This window comes from Phalaenopsis equestris, unplaced genomic scaffold (assembly GCF_001263595.1).
Source record: "Phalaenopsis equestris unplaced genomic scaffold, ASM126359v1 Scaffold215170, whole genome shotgun sequence".
NCBI classification, from domain to species: domain Eukaryota; kingdom Viridiplantae; phylum Streptophyta; class Magnoliopsida; order Asparagales; family Orchidaceae; genus Phalaenopsis; species Phalaenopsis equestris.
Window position 1 is genome coordinate 97,306 of NW_018233891.1, and position 12,609 is coordinate 109,914.

A 12,609-nucleotide genomic window follows, 5' to 3' on the forward strand; every position below is an offset into this window, starting at 1 on the left:
TCCTGCTTATATATATCTAATGCTAAACTGTTTAATATGTTAAAAATTTAAGTTTGGGGGGATGAAAAATATTTTAAAAATTGGAATTTTATTTGTTCTCAAATGTGCTACAAGTGAATTTGATTTGAAAAGAAAAAAAATTGATTATGTATATGAAGTTATATTAGGGAAGTAAAATTTGATTTTAGAAACGAGCAAGAAAATTTATTTAAAATTTTTAGTAATTAACAAAAACTTTAAGTTAAAAAGTGTTAGATGACAAAATTATTAATATAAGTAACTATTTTAAGTAAGAAAAGTTGTATTTTTGAAAAATTTAGATAATTTAACTTTTATTTTTAATACTTAAATTTCTTTTATTAAAATAATTTTCAAAATTATTATTATATTTATAAGTAAAAGACTTATATCAAGACTTTGCTTTAGGAAAGGAGAGGTAGAATTCAATATCATTAAAGGCATATCCAGATATAGTAATCCTTGCCTGAAAAAGAAAGAAAAGAAAAAGAAAAAGAAAAAAAAGAAAGAAAATAAAATAAAAAAGAAAAAAGAGAAAGAAAAGAAATAAAGAAAAATAAAAAGGAAAAGAAGAAAAAAATTAGGAAGGAGAAGCTTGAGGATTAGTGCCTAATCAAAAATTAGTTCTACATTTGATCTTTTTAAAGTATAAGGCTTGAGAAACTTTTAAGCTTATAGATATAATATAGTAAGTAAAATTATTTTAATGAAAATTTTTAAGTGGAGATAATAAAAGAACAAAATTCTAAATTTCAAAAATCTACCATATATTTTTGAATTAGATAGAAACTCATATTTTCATCTGTCTTAACATTAAGAATTTCTAAACTTTAAGTTGATCTCATTTACTGAATAATTTTTCTAAATTAGACTGCTATATTTATAGATCTAAATTTTAGTAACCCCTAAAGAAACTCATATTTACACATATGTAGTTTTTAAAGATTGAAGTGTCACTTGAGGATAAGTAACATTTTAAGTTTGGGGATTTTGATGCGCCTAAAATATATAGTTTTTTTCGACACATTTTTATACCTTTTTTTGAGATATTGCGCTTTAATGGATGATATTTTTGTGTTTTTCTTAAAGATACAAATAAAAAGGTAAAAAATGCTTAAAAGAGTGAAAAAGGATCAAATTTGGAGTAAAAAGGTAAAAAATGTGAAAATGAGTTTTGGCGCCTATGCACCAGATCCGGCGCTTAAGCGCAAGTTAAACAGAGAAGGCAGCGCCTAAGCGCCTGAGGTCTCGCGCTTAAGCACCAGTGGCAGTTACTGGATGAGTAAAGTTGGTTTTTGAAAATTTGAAGAGGTTTTTGAGGCACCTATTGCCTTAATAGGTGGTTATAACCACCATGGACGAAAATTATCATGAAAGGATGCATCTCTTTGGGAAATACATCGAATTGGGACATGGAAAGTTTTGAAAGTTCATCAAATTGGGAGTTACTTGGAGAGATTTTTAGGCACCACTTTTACTTTTATTTTATCCTTTTTGTTAGTTTATTTTGAGTGATTGTAAAGAGAAGAGATCAAAAGAACTTCAAGATTTTGGTGGAGAACATGAGATAAGTTTTTAACTTTTTACTTTGAGACTGCTTTTGGTTTTAATTGAGACTTGTTGTTGGTTTGAAAATAAATTTTACTTTTAAACTAAAGTGTGGTTTTATTTTCTCCATGGATTCTGAGTAGTTTTCTTTATCTTTCTTTCTAAAATGATAAGAAATTATGTTTTGGATGGAAACTATGGAGAGTATTGATCTTTAATGTTGGAAGAAGTTGTGATGATTTAAATCCATGCACTTCATTTACTTCTTGATTTAGCCAATTTAGATGTTAAAATAGATGTTCCAATTTAGATGTTAAAATTTGTTGTGAGAACATGTAAGAACCGGGCTAATTTTGTCTCAGTCAACAACTGGAAAGAATCACATAAGATTGTACGGATGAGAATTAGTTCATATGATTGAGTGCAAATAAATAGAGAAATATTCATTGAAGGTTGTAAAGTTAGAGGACTTTAAAGTGACAGGTTAAAGCCCCCAACTTGGTTTATTGCTTTAGGTTCTGATACAAGATGTTAGACCCCAGGTGGAGGGAATCGAGGGAAATCTACAGTGAGAGCTAGTATCTTCCTTGCCTAGCCGGTCTTCAAACTATTCAAAATTTAAATTAGCCAATGTTCTTTATTGCAACTCTAGTAAGGGTAAAGAATATTATTTCTCCTATTTGGCACAACACAATTTGCATACTTCCACAACAGAATTCCTATACTTATTACTGATTCATGATAAGAAGAAAGATATTTTTCTTATTAAGTGCTTTTCATCTACAAAACTCTAGTTATCTTTTTAAGTTGTTACTGTTTTGTCAAAATATCAAAAAAATATCAAAAAAATTTGAATTTGTATTACTGCAAAATATATTCAGTTTAAGTAATTGTCTTTCTAAAAATAGAAAGTTTTCTAAAAGTGCTATTATATAAATTCCCTGTGGGCTCGATATTCAAGTTTTAATCAAAAAGTTCTATATTACTTGATAACGATACCTATATTTGCATAGTATCCCAATATATATAGATTAAAAGTTATATTCTTATTTTTCTTCAGGATCAAGTTTTTGGTTTTATTGCAAAGTAAGAAAATATAAGTGAAATATAATCTAAATTATTGTTGTACTTTTCATATTAGCAGTATCTAGGGATCAATGAGGTGGATCTTTTGCCTCCCACAAAAAAAATGGATGATAAAAAGGATGGTCAGATGGAGCATGCTACCAGCGAACTGCATTCCAAATAGTTGTATCATCAACATTTATTAGGAGAGAGATTTTATTCCCCACATATAAATCACCATGATTTTGTCAGACCTTTCTGCACTCTCTCGTTCATGAGTAAAAGTGACATTTTGTTCGAGAAAGAAATTGACGTTGTTGGAGCTGATATATTCTGAGGATCTGTTGCAATTTTGTTGTCGGTGGGTTTAATACTAATTTTGAAAGAAAATGGAGAAGACCTCTCTAAGCACTGCATCCTTGGAGTGCTACAACACAGAGTTTCCATTACAATGAGAAGGAGGATGACAAAAGGATACCATATGGATTCTGACACGATCCAGAATTGGAGGAGCTACAACTATACGAGCTATGAGATGGTTGTACCTCTTGGTTGTACCTCTAAGTACACCTCTAAGTACACACAAAGAGAAATTCTTGTCCTGGAGCATGGCTTGGTAGGTCAACTTGATCAGGAGTTCGTCCCACAGAAGAAAGACAAACAGTTTTTTGTCACCTTTTGTACTGCGCCGAGCAGCATATATAATATGTACTTAGCATATGATCTTTCAGATGTACTCATCATGATTGTCTCTTTTGATGCTTTCAACATGTATTCAGTCTATAACACCTTTTTGAAGCAGATTAATGAAATTTCTTTCTGATTTCAACATATTTAGCAAATTGCCCTTTTGTGCGATGGATAAAAAGTCGCACAATCACATGTTGGTTTTCAATTATAATGAACAAAGAAAAAAACAACAAAAAATTTTTTATGATAACAAAACTTAAATAAAATATCCTTTTGAAAAATCAACCAATGAAAATTAAATTTTGAAAAATATATTTTGATAATTAAATGTGATAAAGACAACAAGAAAACAAAATAAATTTGTTGAGTTTGTTTCTCTCAAATTCTAGGTTTCTTACACTTTGCTTGTGCAACACGACTGTCTTGGTCTGCACCAATTTTCTCACATCCCCATGAAGTTTCATACTCTGCACAAAGTCTCACAAGTTTTCCTTGCCAATGTCAATCTTCACATGTCACATATCTATGAGCATAACACCACGAATTCTTTACACTATTTTCTTCTGATTCCCTCCTTTCGAGGTCAGTACCTAAATTCTAATTCTCTTTTTGGAATTGATACCTAAATTTCAATTTTAATCTTGGGGTCAGTACATAAATTTTGATTCCCTTCATTCAAGGTTAGTACCTAAAGTTCGATTCTCTTTCTGTGATTGATACCTAAATTTCAATTCCCATCTCAGGGTCAGTATCTAAATTCTGATTCCCTTCTTTTTAAATAGGTTTAAGACCACCTTAAATAAATAATGCATCCTATTCTCAATATCTTTGAGATTGGTTTAAGACCACCTTAAATGGGGTAAGGCATCTAATTCTCTTTCTGGGATTGATATCTAAATTTCAATTCTCATTTTGATGTTAGTACCTAAATTTTGATTCCCTTCTTTTGAGGTAGGTTTAAGACCACCTTAAATGGAGTAAGGCATCTTATTCTCAATATCTTCAAGATATGTTTAAGACATGTTTAAGACCACCTTAAATGCACCTTAAATGGAGAAAGGCATCCTATTCTCACAATTTTTTAGATCGGTTTAAGACCACCTTAAATGAAGTAAGGCATCTGATTCTCTTTCTGGGATTGATACCTAAATTTTATTTCCCATCTCAAGGTCAGTACCTAAATTCTAATTCCTTTATTTCGAGATAGTATTAAGACAACCTTAAATGGAGTAAGGCATCCTATTCTCAATATCTTTGAGATTGATTTAAGACCACCTTAAATTAAGTAAGGCATTCGATTCTCTTTCTGGGGTTGACACCTAAATTTCAATTCCCATCTTGGGGTCAGTACCTAAATTTTGATCCCTTCTTTGAGATAGGTTTAAGACTACCTTAAATGAAGTAAGGCATCATATTCTCAACATCCTCCAGATTTGATTAAGACCACCTTAAATGGAATAAGGCATTCGATTCTCTATCTACGATGCATACAAAAATTCATTTCTCATTTCAGGGTCAGTAACTAAATTTTGATTCCCTTCTTTCGAAATCGGTTTAATACCACCTTAAATAGAGTAAGGCATCTGATCCTCTTTCTGGATTGAAACCTAAATTTTAATGCCCATCTTAGGGTCAGTACCTCAATTTTGATTCCCTTCTTTTGAGGTGAGTACCTAAATTTCGATTCTCTTTATGGAATTGATAACTAAATTTCAATTCACATCTCGTGGTTAGTACCTAAATTCTGATTCCCTCCTTTTGTGGTTGGTACCCGATCCTACGATAATATAGTTGTGTAAAAGTTATATAGTTGACTCCGCTATGAAACGGTGCCAAAAGCTTGATGCAATGTTTTATGATTAAAAAATTTAGGCAATTTATGTTGGGATTCTTTGCAAGTATACGTATCGTTATCAAGTAATGAAGGAATTTCTATTTAAGCCCCAAATATCGATCCCATAGGGAAGGTTTAAATTTGAAATGATAAATTTACTAGGAAATTCACAGAAAGTCAATACAAAATTACTGTCACTAATTTCAAATGTTGAGATATTATCGAAACTAAATAACAAAACTGAAATACAAAGTTTAAACATAAACTACTAATTTATTAAACTATTAGACTATGTTTATGTGATGAAGATTTCTTTTGTAAAAAAGCATCTTTCCCACTACAATGAGGTTTTGGTAAAATGAGATGAGATAAATGGTTCAATTATGTACTGTGCCAAATAAGAACAGTTTTAATTCTCTACCCTCATACAGTGTTATAGAAAATCATTGCCTAATCCCTAGTTTAGTCCCAAATCTGGGGCTATTCTAGGAGGATACTGGCTCCCACTCCAAAGCTCCAACTTCCCTTCACCTGAAGGCTAACTCTTGCTTTAGTTTTTAAACACTAAGACCAAATTGGAGATTTTAGTCTGTCACCCTAAAGGTTCTCCAATTCTACACACAAAAAAGTATATTTCTCTATCTATTTGCACTTAATTCCATGAAAGAATTTCTCCTTCATGGAATCAAATGTGATCCTCACACTGTTAAAGAACTCATACTTCATTTCCCAGATCATATGTTTCACAACATATTTTAATTATTCAATTGGCCAGATCAAAAAGTAAATTGATTTCAGTGATGAAAAATCATCGCAATTTATCTTATATTTTAATATTGGCACATCCATATTATCTCTTCATTTCACCATATCTCAGAGTAGGGAGAAAGATGAAGTAAACTACTCAGACTTCATGAGAAAGATACAACAAAACACAAATTTCATATATAAAAGAAAGTTCATACAACACTAATAAACAAACAACACTTATCTGAAACCCTTTCTTAAAGTAAATCCATTGTAGCCTCTTCTAGAAAATGAAGGAAGAAGAAATCTCTCACTTTTCTTCATCTCCAAAACTCTTTCAGAAGAGTTCACACTTAATTTCACCACAAAACTCTAAATTATAAGAATAATGGACTCTAAATGGTTTTGGAATGAAAAATGGAAGAATGTGTGATGTGTAGAAGGTTGAATGGAGGGGATGAAATGGCAGGAAGAGTATCTTTTCTGATCAATTTTTGCCCCAAAAAAGCCTAGAGTCAGTTCTCCAATAGATGCCTCCAAAAACTCTTCAAAATGTGTCCAGATTCGTCAAATCTTCAAAAAATTGGGGCTGAACCGACATTAGCACCATCGGCGCCCATTCTGGCGCTGTCGGTGTCAGTGTCCTATAATTAAATTCGTCCCCTCTATCAAATGGCACCATCGGTGCTGCTTATGGCACCGTCGGCGTTGAACAAATTTCAACTTCTTCATTTTTGTTCCAAATTTCACCCTTTTTGCTTCCTTTTTACTTACTTTTTGCTTTAATTCCTAAAATACAACAACTTGCAAGAAAATAAAATAATACATTCTATTAAAGTACAATATCACCAAAAATGAGTATAAAATATTGGTCTAAAAATGCATATATTTTTGGTGTATCAGTACCCAAATTCTGATCCTCCTTTCAGGGTAGTCTTAGACGTCCTATTCTCATCTACACTTTCGAGGTAGGCTTAGACATCTTATTCTCTTTTCTATTTTTCGGGGTAGGCTTAGACGTCCTATTCCCATCTACCCTTTTGAGGTAGGCTTAGACGTTCTATTACCTTTTCCATTTTCGGGGTAGGCTTAGACATCTTATTCCCATATACACTTTCAGTGTAGGCTTAGACGTCCCATTCCCATCCTTACCATCAGGGTGGGCTTAGACGTTTTATTCCCATCCTTACATTCGGTATACGCTTTGACGCCCTATTCCTTTTTTCTGCGCTTGTGTTTTCCACTCAATCCAGCTTCCTCACGCAAAATTTCACCCCTTTAAAATTTTAATATGAAATCCAAACTTTCTTTGATATATTCAATTAGAATTGAGACTTCTTTGGCACTGTAAGTTTGCCTGACAATTGTCCTCGAAGTCTTCTTTCTTTTCCCCAGCGAGAGTATCTGTTACTCCCCAACGGAAATAACTATCAATTAATTCTACACTTTGTTCTAGGTCTACTGACTTAAAAGTCTGTTTTGATTTTTTTTTATCTGGTCGGCCAATGCTAATACGTGCGGTGTGCTTATCTAGCACACCACACTTATTGGGGGTCCATTTGTTGACCTCACTTTTGGTTGAGATCTAGTATTCTCCTCAGTAGCCTAGATTCTAGCCATAGGACTTTCCTGTTGACTATTTCTAGAGGACTAGAAAGGGACCCTCACAATTAGAAATTCTAAACTCTTCTCTCAACTTGATGTTCCACATATTAGTCTTGACCTCTAGCACTTTGTATGTGGGGTCAATATGAGGGAGGTATAGGGGAGTTCCCACAGGACTGCTTGTCCTTAAGGTTGACTCTGGGTGTTGGTCTTCCTCAAGTGCATACCCTGTCACTCACTTGCACATTACACTTCCGCTTATTACCTTAAGCCTAAGTCTACCTAACTTTGACCCCTTAACCCTTTGGGGGACTCATGTATATGGTCTTCTATACCCACTAGCCCTAGGCTAGGGTCTAGATAATACCAATACATGAAGGACCAAAAGTAGAGGATTTCATTGGTACATAGCTCAAATAAGTTGGTTGGCACCTCAATTTCATCAAAATACCAAACTTAGCCTTTTGCCTCCAAAACCTACCCAATTTACCAAAACACCCCCAAACCCCAAATTTGACAAAAATTACTAATTTCAACTAAAATACCCAAATTTGTTCAAAAATCATCTCAAAACATTTAAAATCATCCAAATTGCCCACAACTTCCCAAATTTGTGAAAATTACCAAAATACCTCCAAATTTGCTAAAATTACAAAAATACCCATGGTGGCCCAAACTTTCTCAAAACCCTTCAAATCATTTCAAATGTCCCTAAAGTCAAATTGGACCATTCAATTGAACCCAATTTGATGAATTTGACCAACTTTGACCAAAAGCACCAAATCGCCCTTAAAGATCCAATTTCCCCAAATTCACCCTAAATGTTTACCAATTTGATCCCAACTTCTCTAATTTCAATTCTAATTTCAAATTCATCATGATCAAACTCAATTCAAACCAAATCTAAGACCAACTGAGTCACATTTGAGTCCAATTTTAACCCAAATAAAAAACCCCCAATTTGACCTAAAATCAAAATCCCACTTAATTGAACCCCCAAATCCTTCCAATTACCCCAATTATGCATCATAAACACTTTGAAACATCTCCAAACACTATATTTAACCTTAAATAAACCTTTTTGAGGCTTCAATTTCAACCCAAATCTAAAATTCCAAAAGTCGCCCCAATTTAGCCATGCGACCAAATTCCACCATATTGAATGGCCAAGCCCCAAAATTGGTACCCAATTAATGTTTAAAACTCTTCATGACATTCCTATAGACCATTTTGAACTCTCAATTTGGAGTTAACCCAACTCTAGCCCAACAACTCTAGCCCAACCTAAAGCCCAACCTAAACCCAAGTCTAACCTAACATCCCCAAATTGATCAAATGTCTAAATCCTTTAAATTTAACCTCCAAGTCAATTCAAAATCAGATCCAAATCTTTTCTAAACTATTCATGACAATAGTCCACACAAAAGTGATCAATTAATTGGGCTCAATGTCATGGCTAGCCTAACTCAAACTCAACTTCAAGACAATTCCACCGAAATTGAGCCCATGCACCAAAATTGACTAAGCCATGACTAAGTGACCAAATTAATGACACCACAACCACCATATGGAGCCTAGCGACCAGGCTATACTCACCTAGCACACCCTAGATGAGCTATGGACCAATGGTTCCTTAATTTAAGGGATTTTACTTTTTTTTGCCTAAACTTGAAATATCTTCTCTATCATTGCTTACACTTGGGAGTTTATGATAATTAAACACCCCCTGACCTCCCTGAGCTCATAGGTGACCAGACCCTACCCAGCCACCACCTCAACCACTGGAAATAGCTAGCGCAAGGGAGCCTCAAATGGCCAAAACCCAAAATTAAACCTCCCTTGGCTCACTCCCATTGGCCACTAGAGCCTTTCTTCCTTCCACCTTGGCTTGCTTTAGCTCCCAATTCCCGTCCCTGAGCTCCACCAGGCAGCCATGGCTATAAATGGAGCTCTCCATGGCCAAAGGAAACAATGCTTGAAAGCTTGGGGAAACTATGCCAAAATCTCCCCAGAGCTTCTTCAAACCTACCTAACTGTAATCCCCTTGCTCTCAGCCACCCATACCCACTCTATAGAGCCAATTCATTCTCTAAAATTTGCACCAATACCAGGACCAATTTTTCCACATCTCCATAGTGAACTAAACTCCAATTAACTGTGCACACACCATCCTTCGAGTGAGAGAAGCTAATTCCCTACAAAAGCCTCATCACAGAGATCCTCTAACCTAGCTCTAGACCAACACTTAAAATTGAGCTTGATCAAAATCATACCAAGACATTTCACTAGGGCCTAGAACTTCATCTGAAGATTTGTTGGATCTAATTGAAGCTGCTACAACCATCTGATTGAGGCCTCCCATCTCAGAAAAAGGTATTGAACCTCAACCCTAATCCGAGCATATTTTGATTCTCTATAGTTATTTACTGTGTAAGCTGTAAAGATATGTTTTTGAGGCCTCCCATCTCAAGCAAACCCCTTGTGATTTGGTTGAGTCTAGATGAAGATCTTAATGTTTAAGAGTGAACATTTCTCGAGTTAGCTCATTTGGGGACAATAAACGGATGTCATCCGATCGCACGATTATCCAATGGATGGTCATGATGGAGCCAAATGAAGAGATGATATGCAAATCACAGGCAGATGTGGCGTTAAGGTGTCTGACAGTGTCGAATGGCAGAGCGCCATGTGATTTTTTGGAGCCGCCATAGGTTGAGGTGGCGTCGCGCGATTAATTAGAAAATCTAGATTTATTTTATTTAATTAAATATCAAAACTTTAAAAATCCATATCTTTCTTTAAAAAATTAATTAAAAAAAATTAAAAACACCCTCTTGCTCAGTGAACACAGGAGAATAATGTGGACTAAAAATAAAATTATTTGTTAACTCTCTGTTTTTTATTGAATTAAAAACTCTCTTTAGTATTTTAATTCATTATGATGAAGCATTGGTCACCATGGCCTCATACTTCAAACGTTACTTGTGAGCAATGCTTAGCCATGGTGATGTTCTCTAGTTTTACTAAGGTTAGAGGGCATCTCTAAGCTTCTAACCTAAAGTTTCAAGCTAGGATGGCTATTTTGAGTTATTTTAATTATATAAATTAAAATACCACTTGGAAAATTATGAGATTAGTTTTAGTAGGTTTCCTATGGTCAGAGAAGCTTAGCAAATATGTCGTGATGATTTGAATTATCTTGTAAATTTCTATAGTTATTTAAATCTATATATCTTGCTTTAATTTATGTAAATTAAATACTAATAAAAAATTCACAAAATTAATTCCATACTGTGTATAAAAATCATGTTTACCCACTGTAAAAATTTAAAATTATTTAACTAAGACTAAGCATTAGAGTTGGCTTTCTAAGAAACCTTGTATTTTTCTAAATAAATAATTATTTTATATTAAATATATTTGGGAAATTATGAAAAGTGTTTTCTTAGTTCATTGTGATTAGGAGCACTTAGGAAAAATAAAATTTACTTTTGAGAAAATACTTGATTTTTTAGTTTTATTTTAAATTTAAAATAATTAAAAATAATTAAAAATCTCAAAAATACCAAAATATTTTAAAATGTGCTAATTATTTCTTGATCACTTAGAACTTATTATGATATTTTTCTAATTTTTTTAACTTAAAAATAAATTTTTAAAAGCTTAAAATGAATTTTTCTTATTTTCCCACTAAAATAATTATAATAAATAAAAAATAATTATAACTAAAATAATTATAATAAATAAATTAAAAATTATAAAAATGCAAAATTTGTTTCTCTGAGTTCTCTAGGCTCAGAGAAGTTTAACAAATAAATTAAAATAATTTTTTTATATAAAACATCTTTTCAATTCAAATTAAATCATAAAAATCAATAATAATTACAAAATTAAATTAAAGATTTAATTCATAAAAGATCATGAAATTTTGCCAAAGTGTTTCTCTGACCTAAGAAGACCTCTAACAATTTTCTCCTAAATAAATACTTTAGATTGGATATTCAAGTAAATCAACTTTGAAAATACTACTTTTTAAATTTGAATAATTATTAAATTAAATTAAACTTTGAAAATCTACATTTTCTCCTCCAATGTTTTAATCGACCCATAAATAGAACACACTAAAAATTCTCAAAGTCATTTGAATTTTGATTAATGAGTTATGGGGTGGAAAGCCTGATCCTGTTACTGCTTATATGCAATTGTATAACAATGTCTTTGATGATATTTTTCACTTATGTGAATATCGAACCTACAAGAAAAATAAACAATATGCACTATTTATCAACAAACCTTATATTTTAAAAAAGACAATTATTTAAACTATAGATATTTTCAAAGTAGGTAAAATTCAAATTTTTTTGGTATTTTGATATTTTTGACAAAACAATAAAACTTCTAAAGATAACTTGAGTTTATGTAAAAGAAAAGCACTTGATATGAAAATATCTATCTCCTTATCATGTGTCAGTATAAGTATAGGATTTCTGTTGTGGCAGTATGCAAATTGTGTTGTGCCGAATAGGAGCAATAATATTACTTACCCTTACTTGAGATGTTATAAAGAACAATGGTTAATGTAAAGTTTGAATAGTTCTAAAGATCAGCTAAGTAGGGAAGATATTAACTCTCACTCTAGAGTTTCCTCTATTCCCTCCGCTTGGGGGCTAACATCTCGTATCAGAACCTAAAACAATAAACCAAGCTTGGGGCTTTAACCTGTCACTTTAAAGTCCTCTAACTCTACACCCTTCAAAGATTATTTCCCTGTCTATTTGCACTAAATCATATAAATTAAATTATTATTCATATAACCTCAAGTGATTCCTTCTAATTGTTGACTGAGACAATATCAGCCCGGTTCTTACAAGTTATCACAACAAATTTTAACATCTATATAGGCCAAATCAAGAAGTAAATGAAGTGCGTGGAATTAAATCATCACAACTTCCTCCAACAATAAAGATCAACACTCTCCACAACTTCCATCCAACACTTTAATTACTTATTATTTTAAGGAGAAAGATAAAGAAAACTACTCGGAATCCATGGAGAAACAAAAGCACACTTTAGTTTAAAAGTAGAAATTCTTTTCAAACCAA